Source organism: Blennius ocellaris (assembly GCF_963422515.1).
Source record: "Blennius ocellaris genome assembly, chromosome: 13".
NCBI lineage: Eukaryota > Metazoa > Chordata > Actinopteri > Blenniiformes > Blenniidae > Blennius > Blennius ocellaris.
In genome coordinates, this window is record NC_137662.1 from 4902471 (window position 1) to 4923875 (window position 21405).

Sequence of the window (21405 nt, forward strand, 5' to 3'; positions counted from 1 at the left end):
CAGGAGGAAAATCAGGAGAACATTTATGCGCTCGCTCTTACTACTCACTCAAAACTGGTAAATAATGGATTGTGAATAACTAAATCTGGACAATAAAGTTGAAAAACAAATCTGAGGGAAACAAGACTGTTCAACTTATCTTTGGATACAAGTGAAAGAAAAATCTAGATCTCATAGATCAAGAGTTCTTTTTCATAAAAGCTCTAAACCAGGAAGTCAAACTTAAAGTCCAAAGCCTAAAGCCACGTTTACATGACAATGAATCTGAGATTTTGAAAAATGGCTCCCAAGGTGAAACTTTTTAAACCCACAGAGTCCATCTTTCTGAAACCCTGTTACTGCACATGTGCACTACAGCCATAGTTAATAGTTCTTCTGCACATGCACGAGTTGATGGACAATAACAACAATGGCGGCTTCCACAGTGTCTCCCAGTTCATATAAATCCAGAGTTTTATAGTTGAGTGTCACTATAGAAACAAACACTGATAGCAACTAGTGGTTGTGCACATGAAACATGATGTGAAACTTTTCTGAAACAAAAATGTAAAAATGATGCTTTCACCTGACATGTTGTCATGTCTAAATCTGAACTGGTAGAAGATCTATTGAAAATGTCAATTTTAAAACACGACCTTCAATTCTTAAATAAAAGTGGCTGTTGTTTATTCACTGGGGACCGGCATTGTTTTTGCAGACGACTGAGCTGAAGGAAATCAGTGCTGTATTCATGAAAAGCTCCCTACTGAAAGCTAAGGAGCATTAGCAACCAAAATGTGAAGAGGAATCTGTGAAAACATGCGAACAAGCTGAATGCTGCAGAGAGAATTTACCTTCAGAAGCAACTGACTCGTCCCAACATCAGCGTAAAGAAAATGTTCATCTTATACTACATCTGAACACAGTTCTTAGAGTTTTTAAAAGTAGACGAGAGGTATCTTTCAGCAGGCACGCCCCTTTCCAGTGAAGCCAAGCTCCCACTTTCAGTTCAGAATGTGAACACAGTTTTTACTTTCACATTTAAATCGTCCGATATGATTGAACTTTGGATCTGGCACAAGTCCTCCTGGGATGGATTTTTTTGCATCGACTGTCTGTCGGCCACTTATCATCATCCAGTTGAGGTACATGTCCTCCATCTCTGCTTCCATGCAGCGCTTCCTCTCTAATCCGCCACCTTTGCGCGCTCGTGTGGGAAACTATGAAAAAAAGGATAGACATTTCTCTCATGACTTGCATAACACACAACAATCGGAGATAAAAGGCAGTTCTTTAGAATAGTTGCTCCCTGCAGAGTTGAGGACAAGGAAAATCACTTAGAGGATGTCTGCTCCAGTGAACTGTCTGACATTCAGCTGCTGGTATGTTGTGTGTAACGTGACCTCATCTCAACCGATCAAAAAAGGCAAAAGTAAAGTCTGTTCAGCTCTTGAATAGAGAAACTTCTCATTAAAATCATTTCAAATCCCCACATTTTGAATATTTTCGAATTAAACAAAGCTCAAAATACGTTCTTTCGTACAAAACCTGACATTTGAGATGATTACCCTGTGACTCAGTCCCTCAGCTTTCATAGTGTGTAACTGGTGGGAAATTCCTGACTTCTGAGTGGGGGACACACATTTCACTGGAGACAAAGTTGAACCACAAAAGAGGAAGTGCAAACATTGGGATTGCCTAAACTTTTATTTGTGTTTGCCCCCAAAAAGATCATGCCATTGTAAGACCAAAGTGAGGCTGATATGTTGAGATTTGTGAATTTAACTAATGAAATGATAAAACTGTTAAAATGTGTACAGTGAAGGAGCAATATTCAAAATCCTGCTGTAATCACAAATATATTCCACAAAATGTGCAGTGAGACAGAATGTGTGTGGAAAATTGATAATGATTCCAATTTTTTATGTCGGCTTTTAATTTAGACTGGAGGAAATGAGACTGAATACTGAAATGTCACCAGGTCAGTGATTCCCAACCAGGGGGTATGTAATTGTTTTTACAGGTCTTTACTTAATGTCTTGAGGATGTGGGTGTGTGAAGGTGAACATCCTGTTTGCAGGATACACAAATGTAAGCTTGCAAAGTGAACAGCAAGAACGTTAAATAAAATATAGCTTCGCTGAAGCAACGGACAAGATGAGTGCTGAATGCATCTTTTGAGAAAACTAACTCATTCAACACATTATGGTGTTCATTTTGTTGTAATTGCTCAGGGTTTGGTGGGGTTACAAGTATACAATTGTAGAAATTTGGGTCACATTTTGTTTGTGAATAAAAATTAAGAAAATCCAAAATATTTAGATGTATTTGTTGCTGTACATTTAAATGCATCCGTATCAATCCATCCACTTCTATATCTGCTTATTTAACTGAAGCCAGTCTGATGTGACGAAGGGTGACAGGTCGTGTCCATCCAGTGGCATCAACGTGCAGCAATGACCTAAACTGTTGAGCGACTGTGATCTGAAGGACCTTTGAACAAAGCACAAGGTTTGTTTTCGTGTCGGCTCTTGTCGCTGCTGACCTTGTCTCACCTCCGCAGACTCTCCTCAAATGTGCATACATCCGCCAGTGACCTCGTCCGACCTCGGCGCGAGGTCACAGACTGTCAAGTGTGTTTAACTATGAAAGATGTCATCTCTTCTGAGCACTGCTCACACCCTCGTCAGGAGGTCCGCCACTTTATATTTCAAGGAGGGAAATGCCAAATGATCCCTGTAACGGCAGATTAAACAGCCGGTCTGATGTGCCTCCGCAGGGTGGGGCAACACATCCTCAGCCACGCGTCCACATCAAGGCGCTAAACCAACAAAAAGCAGCAAAAACAACATTCCAGTGAGAAATGTCGTTACATCCTGTTAAATGTGTTTCCAACACATTTCACCGTCACAATCCATTGGCGACCAGGGGCATCAATGGAATGTAAAAATGGATTGGTCACGGACATTACAAATATCTAAAGCAACTTTTCCTGTTTAAATGGGAATAAATGTGTTGATTTGAAGCATCGTCAGCTAAATTATCACACTAGGTAAGGACAAAAGATACCCAATTTATTCAGACCTCAGTGTTTATACATTCCTGGTGTCACTTTCAGAAAGTGCAGACCAACAAACACAACAGACAACTTCCTTAGTTTGAGATGTTTTATTGGCGTATTGTCATTTCTTACAGGCAGGATTCACTTCTGCTGAAGTCCAAAAGAAGAAGTCTGCTGAGCTTTATAGGTGCCCAAATATAACCCCCCCCCCCTCTCTCTCTCTGACTCACTCGTCCTGCTCGTCTTTCACACGCACTCTTTACTGTTTGCTAATTGTCCTTCTCGCCCAGGTCCACACGCTCTCTTTCAACTGCCTGACTTCCTTGGCTCATCTTTTATTTTCTCTCACTTTTCATGTTTGTCTCTGCCTGACCATGTTTTCCACTTCTCTCCTTTGAAATAATCATGTTGATTGGGATTTTGTATGAAAACAGACACCTGACACATTTCTAGAGGACAGAGAGGCTTCTTTTCCACACTGCGATCGGTTGATTACTTCCCTTGAAAACTGTCTTTTGACTTCTACTTTTGTGGAGCCTTAATTTCTATTCTAATAAAACTCAGGATGAAACGCAGTTAGTTTGTTGTTATGGTTGACGCTGCACTTTCTATATTAATCATTTAACTTAAAAAAACAAAACATGCTTTTTTAAATAGAACAAATAAGGGAATATGAGTTTGGTACATTATTTCTTTGATGTTACAGTGCTTATTTTGGTGGTTAATTACTTTCATTGACACTACATACTCATAAGAAGTATGCATTTGTGGGTTAAGTATGTGAACCAAAACCTATTGAAAATTATTTACTTACTTAAACAGGAGGCTCATTATACTAATCTCTTTATAATATCTATATGCACACACACTGCTGTGAGATAACAGATCATCCGGCAATAAGCATTTCACACATTTTCATCTCTGCTGCTCATCCAACAAACTTGTTGTCTTACATCTCTTCCCTAAATTCCTGATTAACAAACAATAAATTACATTCAGAATCAATTCGTATGTATTAAAAGGCTATTATAAGGCTGCATTATATTAAAGTGTTTCTAATTTAATAACTATAAAAGCTCCTGTTGTCCTCGTGTGTCCAATTCAGACTGAAAAGATCGCGTCAGAAAAATGACGTGAATCTCAGAAGAAATGGAAGTTCCAGGGAGGAATCGGTTCAGGAAAAGTAAATTGCTTCTGAATAATGTGTGCGCTCACCACATTATGAACTTTACAAAACTGAGGCTTAATGTGCGACAACAGCCCGAGGGTTATGAAACTCACACAGCCCGTAATTAACTAGAGGTTGAGAGATTCACTGCAGCAGTTTAGCTATCAACTGTAAAAACCAAATCACAGACTTTCAAATACACTTACTGTAATTCTTTACTTTGTTAATAAGTGACGATGCTCCATCTGGAAATCTCAAAAAAAAAAGTGTGATGCTTTATCCAAAATAAACCACATTTCTAGTCACATTTTAGTCTAAACTGACATAATCAAAGTGGATAATTTTGGTTTCACTTGCTTAAGACTGACTGTAATGAGCTTTACTGGGAAGCTATGTTGAAGCTGCCACATGTTACATGAACGGCACTGCAGTGCCTCCCTGTGCAGTTTGTGATATCCCCGGAAAAAGGAGAGCTTTAAAACAAACTCCAACCTTATTTTCTGCACCAAAATTTAAATACTTTTAGAGCTGAAATAGTTGCTCAGGAAACAAGTGATGCTTTAATCATTTAACATTCACTTGTTAAAATCTCTAAAATGTGAGGTTTTGCGGTTTTTAATTGTATAATTAGATACTAATATTCCTAGTAAAAAGCAAGAATCAATTTAATGATTAAAAAATAGCCATTAAAATACGATACAGATTTAACAAATCTTTGATATGCGTTCTGCATGTCAGACATAAACTGATTAGATTGACAGTGGTTTTTATTACTTTTATTGCTAACATGCAGTTTAAATGAATGATCACACTTTTTCTTTTGTTATTTCCCTGATCTTCGAGGCTTTAAAGTCTTTTAACAGGATTTTCTTGTTTAGAGTTGTTCAAAAGTTTCATAAATTTGGAAAACCACAACATTAACTGGAAAATTCACTTCTGCAGCGATCTGATAATAACAGCCTACGCTTTCATTTCTATGCAAGGCAATGTGCCAGATGTCTGTTGTGCCAGAGTTTCATGGTAAAGCAGGGATAATTCACACGAACCATAAAAGACAATGAGTCCATTTACATGCATTCCAGATATCCGACCATTATCAGATTTGAGGAGTTCTCAGATTATCGAAGTAATTGGAAATCCTAAATAATCTTAAAAGCCATAATGTGACTCAATGGCGAGAAATCAGATGAACATACATACTTCAGTCTCTCACAATACTGATGCCCTCATGCACGTATTCCTGTTTACGTATTCCTGTTTCCTGTTTATTTAGTTCAACAAGACAAGGTCAGACGTAAAAATATTCGAGTCCACCTTTCACTCATTCAGGGTTTCGGTGGAATCTGAGTGCATGTTGCTTTCCTGTTTTAACAGGTTGATACGTTTTGGGGTTTTGGTTTTGAGTCAGCGGCTTGGACTGAGTCACTTTATTAAAGTGATCAACAGCTTGTCTTTTAAAGTCCTTCCTGCCAACTGTAGGTCACATGCTTCTAACATAGTTTTTATAATGGTGATGAGACGAGTCCGTCCGTCATTCATACAGATTTATCTAAACTGTGTGTCTTCTTCTAATAACTCCTCTTCCACCATCCCCACTTTCCTCTTCTTTCACTAGGTTCTCCTCATTTATTGGTTATTACTACCGACTGCTCATTTACTCCTAAAAATCTGTCTTTTACAATCATCCTATTCTCTCTATTTAATGTTTCAAACTTCCACAATCTTCATGAAAAATGCTACAGGAACATTTTTTTTTTAATATAAATGGGTGAATCACACTGAGTGTATGGAGTTGTGATTATCCCACGCTGTAGTGGGTAAGTGATGGTTGACAGATGTTTTACTAGCCGTGATCACAACCAGCAGCGATTTCAACAGCATGGCGTCACTGTACAGGGACTTTTCTACACAACAGCCCATAAACTAAAACAGCTAGAGAGAAACTACACCACCTGGAAAATTAACAGCACCATCAACCTCCTGCAGGTGTTTTATGGTCAATTGAGATCATTGTTACTATATAAAAATCTTACTTACTGCCCCTTCAAACATCTTGAACTTGTTATTCCTGACAAACATCTGATCAAATTATTCCCAAAGCAACTCCACACCACTATTTATTTCTATGAAAGGAGCCAACAGCTGCAGACCGTAGCATACAGCAAACCCCCTCCTCTTCTGCCTGTGGTCACCAACCTCCACATCTCATGATGACAATGAAGTCACGATCCTCGCAGATGCTTCATCGCAACTGGAAGGGAAGAAGAGGAAACTGTTGTTTGGAGGCAGAAAGACACACAAATATGGACATTTGCAAACGTGATATATATGCTGTGACAAACGCCAAACGTGTTTTTGTTTCGTTTTGTTGCAGATAGGTTTGAGTCATTGCTTTGCTGGGTTCACCTGCATTCCTGATTCGAAAGATCAAAGTTACTAAATAGTAAAGCAATTGTTCCTCTGCAGTAGAGGTAGAACGTAACGTACTTTCAGGCCCTGTTTACACGACATTTCATGTGACACCTAATCCGTTAAATAAAGGGAGTCTGTTTACACTGCAGCAGGGGACACAGAGACGACGATGTAGTTAGTATGCCGGTTGTTGCTTGATTTGTAATGAAACCACACAGACATGTGCAGAGAAGAATACGCCATAAACATGAAGAAAATGGAGAGAACCCGACATCCGTGTGGAAAGATGACTTATTGGATGCTATCAGGGGTGAGTCTCAACTATGAAACTACTGATATGGATGATAAAAAAACTAGAATACCGACTGTGACTAATTCCACTATGGGGCCGCCATATTTGTTTACAAGTGAAGGGAGGTGGAGAGTTGCGCATGTGCAGTGACCAGCTCTGTAGTCTACGGTTGTGTCTGCAGGAGGGATTAGCAGCCGTGATACAATATTTTCACCTTGGGAGCCGTGATAAAAACTTGGCGGATACAGTGCATCCGTGTAAACAGGGCCTCAGTCTATTTGAGCGGCCTCAACCTTTTACATGGCACTAAAATATCTGTAAATCAAACACTTCAATTTCAGAGTAACATTATAATACTCTCTCAAACACATATTCTGCTACTCAAACCTCCAACTCACACACATTCTAGAACCCATACACATTATACTCACAATTTCCAGACCCATCATACATTTCAAATAGACCCATTTTAGTGTTTAACACACTAATCTTCCTATATGCTATAACTGTAATTATTTCAACACTGGGATTCTGAGTGAAACAAAACATGTAGGCGTTACCAAATATAATCACTTGTCAAATAAAGCCTTAAAAAAGTATTAAAACTCGGAAATTAGATTTTTTTAAAAGTGATAAAACTCTGTTGTGGTCACTTACACAACTACACAATGTGTCATGTATCCAGATCCTGAGTGTTTCATCTTTATGCTCAATGGCCCTCAAACATTACTTTGCCTTTTTGATGACCTTTCTTTATTGTTTCCTTCATTAAATGTATCATGCAAGAGAAGTCAAGTGAATAATTATCTAGTAAAAAAAAAAAAAAATACTCACTAATCTAATAGTGGTTATTGGGACTGAGTGAGCCTAATCAGCAACATGTGACATAATTGTTTTGGCTTTTCAACAGATGCCTGTGGGCACTACTCTGGCTTAGCAAAAGAATCTCAAATGCATCTAAGTTTTTCTTGGTGCAATAAATGAATGTGATGCATAAAAGTAAGTATTTTAGATTCGTAAAAAAAGTTTGTGCACTATCAGTAGCGTGATGTCATCGCTGCATTAACAGTGCATTTATTCAATACACATAGCAGTCTGGAGGACAATAAGCAAATTACTTTCACCATTCAAATAATGTTGATTACTTATGCTAAGTTCTTCAGTAACAGCCAAATCACACCTGATTTTAGTGAACACTCAGGGGCCATCCACACCATGAAACCGGTTAATATAAACAGGTTTTTTTGAACATGGGTCTGAGAGTGGGGACATTTTAAAACCCTGGCTCGTGCCATCCAACCCCCCGGGGTGTGGACGGCAAATACGGCAAAGACGATCATCTATGGAAAAAAGATGACGTAATCGCCCCCACCCCCCCACAGCGGTCCGTGATGTCATCAAATAACCACAACAATCAGGGATTACAAGCTCCTGTGGAGCTGCAGAAACAACATGACAAGCAGCAGGAAGCCTGCGGCCATAGACCTATAGAACTAGAATTATATAGAGGTTAATGAATAGGGATGTTTTTGGTGTGATTGGTGAGTCACAGTGCCCCTAAAGGCCTGGCATGTGTACTACATGCCCTGAAGCCTCGTGTTGAGCCGTGTTCATAGTGACGTGTGGATTTAATGTTTTTGGAGAAGGCTGGGGAGAAGAAATATGCGGATGTTCCCTGAGTTTCCTGAGCAATTAATTAAAAAATGTAACTATAATGTGAAAACTGTGCAGACATCCACAGTGGCTTTGCAATAACATGTTACTGTAACACTTGTTTTGATTAAATATTATGATTATCATTAGTAGTAGTAGTATTCACAGTGCAACAAAGTCAAGCGATGTTATACTCAGAAAAATAGTGTGGTTTGTTGCAGAGTTTTCTCAGGATGTTCCCAAAGTTCATAGAAATCAACTTTTTATTAACTTTTACTTCTTTTCTCCAAACTTGCACTTACAAACACATAAAACATCTGTGTTAAAGTTCAACGTCACTGCAGCTTCCTGCTTTCCTCACAGACCTTTCTCAGTCTGGTGCCCTTCAAAGCATTGCTGCTTCTTCTTCTTCTTCTTCCTCCAGATAAAGGCACCACGTTGACAGATTATTGGCCAATCATGTGCCGCAGTTTAATTTTAAAGGATTATTGCGCATACACTTTTACAAGATTACTTCTTTTATTGCATGCAAACACTTTCATTCAGCTTTTATTGAATGTTTGTTCTATAAACGGCAACGTGAAAACAACAAACTTTAATGTGTGTATTTTCATAATGAAAACAATATTGAAATTCAAACAACCTGCTTCAATTATCAAAATTCAGGAGACAAGTTCTCTGTAATGGCTAATGGTTAGGGTCACTTTCATACAGCCACATTTGGACCCTGTGCGCTCAGTCTAAACAGCTTAAAGCAAAGGAATTTTCAAAGCTTTGCTGGTCATGGAAAAAACCAAAAAAAATTAAAAATCGGCATTCACAGAGACACAGACACAGAGTCAACATTCACGCTGAAGGCTTTTGGCAGATATTCTGGTTGGAGCACAGCCAAGACCTGTGACTCTTGATGAAACACATGTTCTCGATTTGTCCGTTTTAAGTATCAAAAGGTCCCTTGATCTTTATTCCAGAAGATTATTGTTAAAAATGTGAAGCACTCAATTGATGCTGGATTACTATTTTTGCACTGTATTCCTGAAATGTATTCAGTTTTTTCATTATGTCACTATTTATTGCACCAGAAATAGGAAAAATACAATTCTATTGTTCCTGGATGTGCAAAGAAAACCTGTTGAATTAATTGAGAGGAAAATGGGTCTTGAAAACAAATGTTTCAACTCTTTTGTCATTTGTTTTTATACTTTTAGGTTTAAGATGCATCGATTTCACAGATTCATCACAACACAAACAGAAGTAGCCACAGATACTGGCCCAAACAAATTGTGGTGATTTATCTTGTTCACTTATTAACGGTGCAAGAAAACAGCAACAACAACAAAAAATACTTGTTTGAGTAACATTTCCAGCGGCAATTTGTGTTCCCTGAGATGACAAACATGTTTCTTCAAACGGTCATGAATGGGGAATGTGTTGGTGCTCTAATTCTGCTCCATATTCAGAGTTCTGTGGTTTAATTTAAATCATGAGATAAACAAGTTTCTCCTTTAAATAAAACATATTTTTACATCACTCAAGGCACAACATAAATCAACAGATACTCAAACTAGTCCAGCACTCGGTAACAGGAGCTCCAGATCAATCTCTGACTGACCTCAAAGAACTACTGTAACTACTTTGTACAATTTGTCTTAAACACAAAGCATATCAGACATGTCCCTTTATTTGATCAGCCTGTGTGCCGCCCAGCTCATATGGACCAAGATTAATTAAATAAGTGTAACAGCCCTCCAGATGTGAAATCAGATGAATATGGGAAGAAACCGACTCAGTCGGGTTTGGTTATATTTTTCTATGTCTGTGATGTGTGTTTTTGTTTTTTGGCTTCTGAAATAACAATAATAATATAGTGAAAATACACAACCTTGGGCAGAAGAGCTTCATTAGATTGGCCAGATAAGTTGACATGTGGAGCATGAAAATAATTTGGACAGATAGATAATTGGAGTTTAGCTTACGTCAGCATTTTGCAAAATGTACTGTGTTATTGCGAGTGCTGACATAGCAAATGGTGATACATTCGTGATACATCAACCAGAAATACAACCTTGTGACAATGACAAGAGGCCACGGCTCCTGGAGCAAATGCACAAAGGTTACACAGATTGTATCTGGCAGCTTTTCGTTATTACTGAGAAACCCTGTGACAAGTTGGTGAATGTTATCTTTGATTAAACAGTCGTATTGTGTGTATGAGTCGTGGATAGGAACTGGAATGACAAGTTCGAGCTCGATTCTTTTGCGTTCTTTGAGTTTTGGAATTTCCTTGAACACATGAATGTCAAGTGTTTTAAAACACTTTAAAAAGAATTCAGATTTTCAGAAATGTTTTAGAAATCTTTTGTTTAGCGACCTTCTTTCTGCCCTTTCGCTCATTCATTTAAATTGAAACAACAGTACCACTAATACCACTTTCCTTTTCTTTTTCTTTTTTTTTTAGTGCAAGTATTAACCTTTAAAGGAGATTAAAGTTTATTTCTTAGTCCAAGTACTACAAAAGTCATTGAGGTAATAAACGTACCAAAGTAGAGAATGCTCTGATTTCCACCTCAACTTGAATGACAAACCTATTGTTTTTTAAGGTATAACAGAACACAATAAGATTTTTTTTTAAATGCAGTTTTGTCACCTCTGGCACAAGATTCACAGGAATACAGTCCACAACCATCATCACCATAACAAATCTCTCCAGTTGTACATTAACAGGCTCTTCACAGGAGGATGAATGTCTTTCGCCCTCCCAGAGCACCAGAGGTGAACGCTGTGATTAAAGACATTGTAAGAGGAGTGAGAAGATAAATTGCAGTCTTAAGTTCCATTTGTAACACGCACATCTCTCACAAAGTGTCCATTACACCCACTACAGGCCGGACGGCTGGGTATTTCTCAGCTTTCGGTGGCGGCGCTGTTAATCACTCAGATGAGAGCCTCGGAGATGAATGAGTCAGTTGCCCTTTTTAAGTGGAGTAGCACTTAGTTTCAGACTGGAGATGTTTCGATTCCACCACCAGCAGCTTCCTGAAATGTGTTTTTCTGTCGACTTCTGTGGGTAGTCTTCAATATTACTGTCAACAACAGCGTTTCTGTTCGACGACTATCAGGATGTGAAAACTTTCAAAAACAACACTCCATCGCTAGTTCAAAGGCCCCAAAGCGCAAAACTGCACACGCTCACAGCGACATGTCGCTCGGCTCCTCGGCAAAAGTAAACAAGTGCATGAAAAAAGGGGGGACTAAACAGGGATGCCCATTCATTCCACTGATCTCTTTCTCTCAGGACAAAGACATATAACAAGGATGAATAATTCACTGATGGGGCAGGACCAGATTAGCCAGTCTGATGGATGACTCGGTGCTTTGTCTTGCTGTTTGATAAAGTGGATCTGCATTCAGCCGTCTTGGGGCTGCTTTAAACACATTTGCTGAAAAAAAATGACACGATGCTTTCAACTGATTGTGTTTAGATGTTCAACAACAGTGTCTCTTTTCTGTTCAGACCTGCTACTGCGGTCGAGTTTAACCTTTATTCAGTCCTCAGACAAGAAAGTATACGGGGGGGGGAGGATTTAGAAAATAGTTTTGAAAGATCACAGAGTGGAGGAAAGTGTTGCTGTACATTATGATAACGTGACAAATGATTTGGGTATGGATGGAGAACTGACTGAGTGTTTAATGAACTGATGATCAATACACATCAAAACGTAAAGACAATACTACTATAAAGATAATATAAAAAAATGCTGGGGTTTGTTTTGTAAATTGTTGACAGCTATAAGCTCTCATATGTAACTTTGGCCAATATGTGTTGCATAAATGCTCCAAATTACATTTTCAAGAGAAAACGCGCAACTTTTGTAATGTTTTGGGGTCTGTTTTCCCCGACCACTGGACTCGGGGGTCCTGAAAAAACAATTTTATTTAAAACAGCTTTTTGAAACCACTATGACTCTGTCTCCGTGGAAACATTTCTGAAACACTGCTTCAGCTCTAATATCAACATTCCCTCCAGTGTCAGGCCTCCCAGTCCAGATTCTCCTGGGACTTGGTAGTTTTATAGTTGATGGTCACATGGAATAACGATCCACGGTCGTCTGGCCGTACGAGTGCTATTGACAATATTTATAGTGTATTGTTCTCTACCTGTGTGTGGTTTTATTACAAGAACAACCTATAGTGCCAACTCGTTGCCCAACATGCTAATAACTCCATCAGTTTCAGCATTTCAGTCACTTCTGTAAAAAACTTGCATCATTTTCAAAATGTTGCCGTGTAAACACAAAATGTTTCTGAAACAAAAATGCAAAAAAACTACGCGCCATAGTAAAAAACAAAATAACTTCACCCAAGTTGATCTTACAAAAGGGGGAGATGTTCCTTTGTGGATATGTAACATTTCAACCCACTCTGGTCTGCATAACTCTGCTGTGTTTGATTCAATTATGTCGCAAGCGGTCGGAGTCAAATCTTTTTAGTATGATGAACTTCCCTTTGCCTTCAGGCCAAACAAAATGCATCACAACAGCGTCCAGTTAAAATAACAGCAAACTTTCTTTCCTCAATGCAAACCCAGAGATGAGACCACAGATATGTGATGATGTTGAGACCTGAAGCCATTTGCTTTGCCAAAGTGTCACATTTCATTTTAAAAACTGCATTTATGGAGCCAAAAACACGTTGTGAAGAAACGACAGCAGCTTGATATCACACTAGCACAAAAAATCGGAGCTTCTGGTGTAAGGATGTGAAGTATTGAATTCATTTTACCCAGGATTTTTCCTGACACTGATGAATTGAATAAAAAAAGGAGCTGCAGCGTGTGTATTTTACGAAAATTAACAAATTAATAAAACACACTATGGGGAAAGATTTAAAGCAATGAGGAAGATATACTTCTTTAACCAGGAATGTAAAATTGAACTAATAAAGATATTTCCTGCAATGTCCATTTTTTCTCGTATACAAGATTCAATGTACAACATTAAATACTCGTGCTGATTATAATTCCACCAACTGAATTTACTGGAATGTTCATGTTGTTTGTCTGAGACGCTCTGAGCAATAGTGAGCGACGGTACAAATGGCTTCCCGGTTAAAGATCAGGGGTCCTGCCATGGGATTTCTCCACTCAATCCATCTATTCATTACTGGTGAGAGGAGACGGAGCGCTTTGATAGATGAGTGGATGTTTTGTTTTGCTGTCCCTGTTGATGAAGTGGAAACCTGCATCAGCGCTAAGCAGGTTTAAAGGTACTTAACAGCAGCCGTCTGTGCTGGCTGCAGATCAAAGGTGAGAGGAAGGGACGGGTGTGGATGATAAGTCGTCCTTAAGACAGTCTTCTATTTTGTTTTAATCTAATTTTTTCCGCAGAATGTGTGCGTAGTTTGCCGTATTAATTAAACCAATATTAATAAACCTACTCCCGAGGGCAGTAATGAAACTCCTCTCTACAGTGAAGTATGAAATGTAGGACTGTATGCATGTATTCTCTCAAAAGACAACTTGAGGTTAGTATAAGTTCCAAAAAAGGAAGCAGTACAAACTATTTTCTTCACTTTGGACAATGTGGGGGTCTGAGTGACGTCATCATCTCATAATAAACTAGTTCCATGCGGTGTGAATCGCCTTCTTGTTCTCCTTAGCGAGCCGCCGTTTTAAAACTGTGCAAAACGCGTTTGAAAAAATAAACTTTCAATTTATTCTTTAAAGTTTCCATTTGTTGTGGTGCAGAGCATATGTGATGAAAATGTCTATATATTCACAAATATCAAGCAATTGATACTGAAAATTGCTGCATCTTCAACATAAATCCAATTTTAATGATACTTTATGGTATGAAATACAGTGAAATGTCTAAAAAACGTCTCCTATGGCCGTTGCAATATGATGGCACCATCCCTGAGATCTCGGGTTGTGGCTCAGTGTTGTGTTGTGTCTGTTACTTTTAAAACGTTTACATTTTTTATTTTATTTTTTTTTACATTTCTATTGGTGGTTTCGCCACATTGGAGCTTCTCGCAGGCCAGTTTTGTCCTCAGAGCCACATGTTTGACACCTCTGATCTATGCCTTAAAGTTGTTCTTTTTAAACTCCTTTCTATATTTCAAATAGTTCTTAAATTTCCCCTTTAAATAAGTTTTCCTTTCCCGTTTATCTCGTACAAACTGTTCTTTGTTTTGCCCTTCCATACTAAAGCACTGTGAGTTGTACCAACCTGCATGAAAAGTGCCATACAAACAAAGTTTGACTGACTGAAATTAGTTACTTCACAGCTGGATACTTAAGCATTGTACCTCTCTAGTTTTGTATTTTGCCAAGTGAATCTTGGCGAAGAGTCCCTCTCTATCTAATCTTTGCCATCTGCTTTTCTCTAGTGAGTTCTCTTTTTGTTTTTCTTCCCTTTTGGTTGCACTGGGAAGAAGGAGCTGCTGACTGGAAGGATTGACGTGCAGATAAAATCCGCGGTGCCGAATCTCAGTCGGGACATCTGCGATGTGTTCTTTCTGCGTACACACATGCACACACACAGCTGCCAAAACAAGTCAGAGAATAAAGGCTCTTTTACTTCTTGTTAGTGGGGAAATTAACCTCCGCCGCATTTCTGCTCAGTGAGTTTGTGCCCGTACGTTTGCATTAGTCATGCTGTGGGCGTATAAATCTGTTAAGGGGGGCAACCACATGAGTTTAGTGGTTAATAAAAAAAGCCACTAAACTCTAAGTCAGTCAGGTTTATGTTATAGTTGGTTAACTGATTTGAGCTGAAATCAATACAAAGCCCTCTGATGGGAGGATTGTGGATTCAGCGTGGAAAGAGTTATGCAGCAGTTATTGTCACATACAAACATTTCCCGTCTGGATTTCATTTTCACTTTTCAGTGAAGTATTAAAAAAAACATGATCTGGTATTTGTACTGCAACCTGGCATCTCCTAAACTTTTACCTTTGAAAGTAAACGATGTCATACAGCAACGTTGGAGTTTTTAAATAAGTGTTTAAAAACAACAACGTTGGAGTTTTTAAACAAGTGTTTAGTGTATGAAGCAGGTGCACTGAATGGAAGGAAGAAAAGGTGCAGAACATAACGGTTAAATCATGTATTTAATTATCAATGTATACAATTAATAATTTGGTAGAAAAAGGAATGTGGAAGTTCCTATGACTCACTTGGTTTCCACGGGCTATCCTGAGCAGCCAGAGAGGATTTGATGTCATGACATATATTGATCATTGTGTCTGATGAATGGATGAACTTCACTTTAGTTAATTAATCTCAATTGCTGCTGCACAAACGCAGCTGAGATGACACACACTGGAGGAGAGTAACAAGGCTTCTCAGGCTGTGGTTTGTTTGTTTTTCTCCTTTGTGCATTTATGTTTATTTCTGTACATTTCTATGCCCTTCAGCATTTGTTGTATATAATTAGGCTTTTATAAATTTGTGTGAAAAATTCAGCGACTGCAAGTGTCTCAGTGCTCGGATAAAACTTGCACGAACACTCGGTCATACTGTAATTTCGCTTAAAGACGTACACACAAGAATGTATCCACATAATAAATGTGTTCTTCAAAGGCACACATACACTGGATTTGTAACAGATATGGAGCTGCATTTTTCTTTGCAATCTACATAAGGAAAAATAATTTGTTGGTGCACTTATTACACTCTGAAATAATAGATTATCTAACACCTTTTGCGATTTAAGGTCAAAATCAAGTTTCCCACTTTCCATCAGACGAATTGAAACTATAATTTGACTGCAATATGTCCAGATGAGACAAAGCTGTGCAATCTATTTGTCTCTTCCTCCTTTTTATTTATTTACAGGGTTCTGTGGCATCAAGTCAATGCAACGTACACTTGACACATTCTTTTCACCAGCTGCCCTTCATGAATAAATTGGGATGCAACCTGCAACTGTGTATAAAGAGATAAGAGCAGGTAAGCTCAAAAATTACATTCAAAATTCATACATTTCAAAGTGTGTTTTTAATGTTTAACTATACAGGCACCAATTAATCTAACTACGCATGTATCAATCTAGATAATTAGCACATTTAGTTCTGTAATAGTTTGGTTTAAATAATAGGCATGTGATGTATTTGATATTACCTACTAAGACACCTTGTAAGTATTATCAGATAAACATGATTATGTGTACTGTATGGGAGTTGATTGTGTTAGACACTTACCAGATGAGTTTAACTGAGCGGCATCTCTACTGATGGCTGAACGTGGTGGAACTCAAGCCAGCGCCTCAACTCTGAAAAGATAAAGAGAAAATACAGATTTAAGACATTTAGGAATTGATCTCAACAATACATTTAGTGCATTCTTATTATAAGGACGTTGCGATTCTATCCACACTATTTTAGTGCATCAATCCATCACAAGAATTCAGCACTGTTATCATGTATGCACCTAAACAATAGTTTTTAAAGGTTTCATCTTTACAATTACTTCATGTGCTACAAAGCCACAATAACTTCATATTTGAGCTGCAGCGAACGTGTCCGAGTCGCTGCTGGCCAGGTCTCTAGAAGCTGTCATCTCCCTGCCATGAAACCGATTGATTACGATTTAGTCTCATTTGAAAATAGAAATAGGCACCTATAATTCCGGGAGCATACTTTGATATCAAACTTACTTCGACCCCACACAAAAATCTTCTGCATGTTCTACTTTTAAAAGATTATTTGGTGTGCAGAGACATTCAAGCCTAAAACTCAACATATTGCTCATCTTTTGTTCTTTCGATTTGTTTTGGGTGCAGTATGATATACTACTGCCACTTGACCCAGTAAATGTCTTGTCTACTTTCAGCTAGGGATGGGGCCGATCCGATCCAGTATCGGCATCGGTTCTGATATGAACACAATTCACGGATTGGACATTTCTGAACCAACCTGCAGAGATTTCTGATCCATGCAGCATCGTCAGTGTTTCCCTGCCACTGCTCTGCTCGCTGCAAAATGTGCAATGGATTTCCTGAACGGAGGTGGGTCTCATTGAGACGTGGAGTAATGAGTTAGGAAATCCTTTCCACAGTTTTCAGTCAGCATAGCATGCTAAGGAACTAGCACCGTTGTGCTCTGACTCGCTCTTTGGACAGACTTTATGCTCAAAACACGGCAAAGTACCGACGTGAATGTTTGTAAAAGCGTTGTACAGCGAGGCGGACGCTCACCGTTTTAAAATGCCAGCTCACCGAGGAGAACAGCTTGTTCCTCTGCGTTGGCAGGCGATTCACACCTCGGCAAAGCTGCGTATTACTCCACGCTAAACTCCTTGAAAATAGTCCCAATCGTTTGTGCTGCATTAGAGCTGGAAACATTCTGTTGGTGCTGTGTTGCTAAAGAATTTCTCCGGGGATTAACGAAGCAATTCTGAGCTTTTAGAGATAGAACTAGTTTATTATGGGATGATGACGTCACACAGACCTCCACATTGTCCAAATGGAACAAAAATTGTTTGTACTGGTTCCTTTTCTGACCTGATACTAACATCAAGTTGTCTTTTGACAGAATACATGCATACATTTGTCCATTTCATACTTTACTGTAGAGAGACATTTATTACAGCCTCATATAAAATCAACAACAACAATAATAATGATAATAATAAAGCAAACAGAGCTCTGGTATTGGAATAGTATCGGTATTGCCAGATATCCAAATTCGGGTATCGGGATCGGATTAGAAGTGAAAAATCCTGGATCGGTGCTTCCCTACTTTCAACAGTATCAACGCACTTCACACTATATTTCTTTGTTGCATTCCCTCATTAAATCGTCATAAGGCACTTCTTAAATGTATACAAATTCTGCCCTAAAATGTTTGATCAAAGGTCAATTGTTAACCAAAAGGTATTGATTTCCTAGAAGCAGCAAAAAACTTCCAAGGTAAAGATGCAATAACAGAAGTTGAAAGCAGGAGTGTCATGATTCATCATTTCCACAAATTGGCAAGCAGATCGAGTTTCCTGTGTTTTATGTGACGGCTGCCATGAAAGGCATTCGACCTCCACCTGGAGAAACTTTGAGTCAAGTTTCTTGCTTAAAGACATTTTATGATGCTTGAACAGGGGTCGATGGGGGCGATGGTCAACATACGTTTGATTAAAACATGCAAATGGCGCTGGAAGGCTCATCAGAGTGACTCAAAAAATCTAGTGACCAAATAATTCCTAGAAAGTCCCTGGATTTGCACCAACTCCCTTTTCTTTGAATACTGACCACAGAGTATCTGTGCACGGCGCTTTAGAGAAATCCTCAAGCCCTGGAAACAAACAGTTGGAAAAAAAAGAAAAAAGAAGATACTGTACAAATGTGACAAATTAGTGTTATTTGATGGTAATTATTCTGCACTTCTTTTTTTCTGGATCCACAAATCTCCACTTCACATTCACTCTTCACATGTTTGACACGTTAGACTGAAAAGCCGTTCCTCAGAGCAGACTGATGCGAAGAGGCTTGATGTGTGGGCAGTTGTTTTGAGGAAACATAAAGCCTGCTTGTGTGTGTGTGTGTGTGTGTGTGTGTGTGTGTGTGTGTGTGTGTGTGTGTGTGTGTGTGTGTGTGTGTGTGTGTGTGTGTGTGTGTGTGTGTGTGTGTGTGTGGTCAACTACTAATCTAATCTTTTATTGCTTTATTTTTTTTTTTTTTAAGGGTTCATTTGAATGCATAACATCTTTATTTATATCCTTTTCCTCCTTTGTCTGGAGCATGCATCCTAATTTTTGCCTCTGGCCTTCATAGTAAAAATATTGTAACCTTGATGAATCACTGATGCAGCTTTTTAAACTGCTTTTAGAATAACGAAGACAAAAGTTAAAATACCTCTGTGCAGACAATGTTTGATACTTTTTTTAAATATACGACTTGGAGCTGTTTTCACCATCCTCAATTAGATGCTGTTTGTTCTCTGTATCCATGCTTTTTGATCCAGAAAAATAGGCAGTGAAACCAGACTTGAATATCAAGTTTTTGCTTTTTTTTCCTTCTTCCGTATCGCATGCACCCCCTCACACTGTTGTTTACAGACAGTCAGGTAATTAATCAACAATTCAGCCCCGAGGTTACAGTCAGCAATGTGCACATCACAGTAGTTTTAATCAGGTCTTTGCATTTCTGCAGCCTTCACGTGAAACATGTCTATTAAAAAAAAAAGAAGAAGAAGAAACAAACTAATCCTCCTTCTTACCTTAACTCAATCCTGCAAGAACGGAACGACACAAACAGTCGACTCTGAAGCGCCTATATTTACAGGTCTTGAAGGACGACTCATGTAGAAACAAGAAACAAGTAATCTGTTGTTTATAGACGTAAAGCCACAGGAAACCAGACAAATCATCTCAGAAAGATCCATAAAAGTTTACACACAATGCTTTTAAAGTTAGACTTTTACCCATCTGATTTCTGAGCACTAAATCTCTTCTAAAATGACTAATGGTCACAAAGATGAGCAAAATAACAGTTTGAATAGATATTTTGCATTAAATTAATGCTTTTAATATTACAAATATGACCTTAGGATTCTAAATACCAAGATACTGAGTAAAAACTTTATTATAACTTCTTTAATCATCCAAACTATCTGAAGCAATGGATCTGAAAAATTACAAAAACAGACAGAATTCATCAGACAAACTAAGTCTTAACATACAAAGAGTGCTACTTTTCCTCCATGGCCTGCTCAACGTGCTGCAACGGGGGAGGCAACACAGGCAATTGCCTAGGGCCCAGAGCTAAAGGGGGCCCAGAGGAACGGCTGACATGAGACAATTTCAATGACAAAATGCCTTAACAGCATTAGATGCTGCAATGACAGCAAATTGAAAATCCCCCATGCGGGACCCTTTGTGAGTAGGCACTGGCGAGTTTGCAGTACGGAGCCCCCGGCAGGGCAGATATCAGCGACACAAGTTGAAACGCCTGGACACATGTCAATGACACGTTGGGAATCTCCCTAATGGGGCCCTACTACTCCCATGCATCAACAGGCAGTCCTTGTCAAACGCACTGAAAACATGAAGAGGGCAAATCTCTCAGGGCATTTTATTCTAAACACATTCATAAAGTATGTATATATGAATCACTCAAATTTGACAGTAACAACACACTTCTGTGGTATGACAAACTTAGAGCACATATTTATTCTTACTTTGCACCAATTTTAACTGCTTTATTTTAAGAAGTAGTCCAGCTTTACTTGCACAGTATGCCATAAGTCTTGTTGTTGTGCCAGGAGAGGCTCACAGGTCCAGCACTGGTTTCCATAGAGACAGATGTTCAGAGGTCCTTCCATGTGGAATATATTGTGGCTGCATTTGCAGAAGCCAAGGCCTGCAAGCAGCAGTTTTAAGAAAAAAACATTGCACTAAAAGTTCAAATAGTTTAGATATAAGATCAAGGTGTCACAGTTCTTACTTTCCACTTAAATTCCTTGTTTTTGTTTTTGTTTTTGTTGCTTTTTTGCTTGGTTGCATTTTTATCATGCATTTCAGTTGTGTTTGTTTTTTTGGCATTTAGATATTGTGTGTAAAGTTTGCAATACTTATCTTATATGTTAATTATTTCTTTACTGATCTGTCGCCCTGGACTTCATTCATCATTATTTTGGGGCCGGGAAGGCCCATAGTCCGTTTTGCCTAGAGCCCCCAGGGGGTCGAGGGACACCCCTGTCTGTCTGCTTGAGACCATACCAGACTGGGAAATTGCACAGTAAATAATGGATGTGATGCGTGAAATATTAAGATTAGTATATTTGTGTTGTCCACTTGTGGTGTTGTTGCTTTTATTGCACAATACTGGTGATCAGTCTGCAGA

The 21405-nt window shown here is 38.7% G+C and overlaps 1 long non-coding RNA gene across 1 annotated transcript in view; it reads right to left on the reverse strand.

Annotated features, from left to right (window-relative positions):
• Positions 1–3261: 3261 nt before the first annotated feature.
• Positions 3262–21405, reverse strand: part of LOC308138812 — a 74219-nt gene continuing 56075 nt past the window's right edge. Inside the window, exons 3-4 of the long non-coding RNA XR_013936891.1 lie at positions 16772–16842; positions 3262–6459 (exon numbers count right to left, since the gene is read on the reverse strand). This is a non-coding gene — a long non-coding RNA (uncharacterized lncRNA). The remainder of the gene's footprint in view (positions 6460–16771; positions 16843–21405) is intronic.